The sequence below is a fragment of the Orcinus orca genome, chromosome 12 (assembly GCF_937001465.1).
Source record: "Orcinus orca chromosome 12, mOrcOrc1.1, whole genome shotgun sequence".
Lineage (NCBI taxonomy): Eukaryota > Metazoa > Chordata > Mammalia > Artiodactyla > Delphinidae > Orcinus > Orcinus orca.
In genome coordinates, this window is record NC_064570.1 from 15,199,233 (window position 1) to 15,202,241 (window position 3,009).

Below are 3,009 nucleotides of genomic sequence, written 5' to 3' on the forward strand. Positions count from 1 at the left end.
GATCTAAATAAATGCAAGTTAGTTTGTAGGTTTGGTGTCAAGAGTTGAGTGGTTTTCCAGCAGATATATTTTTTCTAAATCATACTAGTACTTGTACTTATTAACACTTGCTATGTTCTACACTATTCTAGGCATTTTATCCTCTGAACAGCCGTGTGATGGGCTCTTCTATTATTATCTTCACATTGAAGCAGAGGAAAGGGAAGCATGGAGACAGATGAACTAATTTGCCCGAGATCTCACAGAGCCCAGACTCACACCGGGCAACCTGGCTCTTGAGCCCACCATCTCAACCTCTCCTTCACCCTGCAGCTGTCTTCACTCCCTGTGAAGGAGAGGATTCGATTAGAAACGTTCTTGGAGAGGACACGTAAGAGGCCTTCTGAGAAAATACAAAGAGCTCTCCCGGCAGCATCAGGGGCTTCCGGGAGGCTGGAGGTCATGCTTGGTTGGCTCAAGCAAGAAGAACTTCTGAAAATGTTCCAGGTCAAGAACAACCCAAAATCAGACGAGCTTCCCAAGCAAAGGGAGAGCTCCTTTGAGGGGAATCCAAATACGATACTAAGATGCTGTTCGAAGAATAGAAGCTACTCAGTACTGGCACTTGGTGTTGCTAATTGTTCATTTTCTGATTTTTCTTTCTTTTTAAGGCAAGGAAGAATGTGCCCTTCTCCAGAATTACCCTTGGAGGAAAAGCTGGAGGGAGGTTCCAACTCCCAAATTGGTTTTTGAAATGGGTAAGTGGATAAACAGGATATAGTAACCTATGAACGGAAGAGGTGAAGCTAAGCCGTTAGGAAGGGGTGGAATTAAAGCGTGGATTTATTGACCAAATTATGCAACTTTAATTTTATAGGGACACTGTTCTTCATAGAAGACTGCTGAACAGTCAGTGTGAGTTATATTCCTAGGCAGGCACTCAGGGGAACCCTGTGAGCCAGAAACTATGACTCAAACTTCCAGTCTCGACAAACTGGTCAGACATAAATATTCTCCTGATGTCCACAAGCCCCTGCCCGTTAATACTCATTCTCGACAAAGTCTGGTTGATTGACTAGTTGACCAAATGACTGGAATCTTTTCTAAGCACAAGCTAGATTTTCAAAATCAAAATGAGATTGGAACAGAACCTAAGGCTTCTTCATATATTTATTAGAAATAAAAGAGAAAGTGCACAATGAATTTTCAAAGTCTGCAGATGGTACTAATCATGTTTATAGAGTCCAATGTTGATCTGATGTTAGTGAACCGAAAGATCACCAGAGACTCACAGAGTGGCCGGAAGAGCAATGTTGAGTTTGCATGTGGGTATGTGCAAATCCGTGCAGGGAAATGACTCTGTCTCACAAGTGATAAGTGCTGAAATAATTGTCACAACCTAGGAAAGGGTTTAGGAGTCCCCGATGGAATGTTCAACCCATTGAACTCTGGAACCAGAACAAACAGCCAAATAGTAAACATTACTAGGAAGGGTGCTGGAAAAACAGAACGAATGTTCTAGTCTATGTAATTTTCTCCACGCTTGAAATGCTACAGTGAATAAACTGTACTCATTGCTTCCAGAAAAGATCAGAATAAGCATATACATACATTTTTACCATTTGTTTTGATTGATTTCTGCAGAAAAGGCAATAATAAACCTGGGACAGGAAGATCTACAGCAAAGGCAGTTTGGAAGGAGTGCTTCTTGAGGGAAGGCACCAGTGATGGAGAAACAGAATTGCTGTTGGGAGGAGACAAGACATGGGTAGGAAAATTATGTCGAGGGTCAAATTAGAAGGATAAAGTGAGAATGGAAAGGGTGAGAAGATGCAGCCAGGGCTGGAGGATGAGAGGAGGTCAGAGCAGTTTGGATCAAGGACAACAGTTCAGGACTAAGTTCACAGCCTCTAGCTCTCCTTTATGGATGTAGCGGCTGAAAGGACAGTGTATAGAGAATATGAGGGCCATGTAGGATTATTAAGGAAAATGGGTACTTTCCATTTACAGTCCTAATATTTGAGAGATGATAATCATGTTTTTCTAAAAGGTGTCACTTGTAGCCTTTGTCAGACCCCAAGCCCTGAATTGGATTAAACAAGGCTCTGTGCATGTATGGAAATTTTCGTGGTAACCAGAAATAGCAAATCCTAGAACCTAAGGTACGCCCTTATTTGAATAGAGACAGAAAAATCTTTGAAATTATTCTAAATTATTTGGCTCTGCATTTATTTCAATCCCCTATACTCATGCTTCCTTCCTTGGAGAGACAACAGAAACAACTGAAAGTCACTTTTCTTTCAGAACGATCACATGCTTTCGCCATCTCACATGGAGAGAGAAATATTTTCTCTTTCCTACTCTGCTAAGCAGCTGTGCAGCTTTCCCGTCTGTCCAGTTTGTGGTGAATTGCATGTAAAGTGAACTGATGAAAATGGCCAAACTGGTCTCTAAAAACCCCACGAAAAATCCATTAAACGTCCTCCGCTAGAGGAAGTGGGAGGTTACAATGACTGTTTCGGACTCTGCTTTCTTGTTTTATGTCTGCTAACCAAGATAATCATAAAATGATGTGACATCTCACTCAAAGTCTTCCATCCTATGAAATAATCACCAAATATTATGGTTTAAATGATATGGCAAAGGTCTCTGCCCTTATGATTAATTTCTGCTGATCTCTCTTTGTAAGCATTTGCTCATTGTCAAACATTATAAAGAAATAATCCTGTTCTTTTTTGAGATTTTCCCACTTTATTTCTGCCTCCTAACTGTATTTGGGAGCCAGAGAATTCTAGATTGTCTCTTCCGTTTTAAAATAGCAGTTATTTCAGGGCTGCATTTTATGTGTCATTCTTAATAGAGCAAGAAGAATTATTTGATGTTCTCTAACTTTTACACCATTGTGGCCTCTCCCGTTGCGGAGCACAGGCTCCGGACACGCAGGCTCAGCAGCCATGGCTCACGGGCCCAGCCGCTCTGCGGCATGTGGGATCCTCCCGGACCGGGGCACGAACCCGTGTCCCCTGCATC

At 41.9% G+C, this 3,009-nt stretch overlaps 1 long non-coding RNA gene across 1 annotated transcript; it reads left to right on the forward strand.

Annotated features, from left to right (window-relative positions):
• The first annotated feature begins 650 nt into the window (after positions 1-650).
• On the forward strand, positions 651-2,358 carry LOC125960614 (uncharacterized). The gene is made up of 3 exons (XR_007470431.1): positions 651-737; positions 2,030-2,141; positions 2,284-2,358. It is a non-coding gene; the product is annotated as an uncharacterized LOC125960614 (long non-coding RNA).
• The last annotated feature ends 651 nt before the right edge of the window (positions 2,359-3,009 follow it).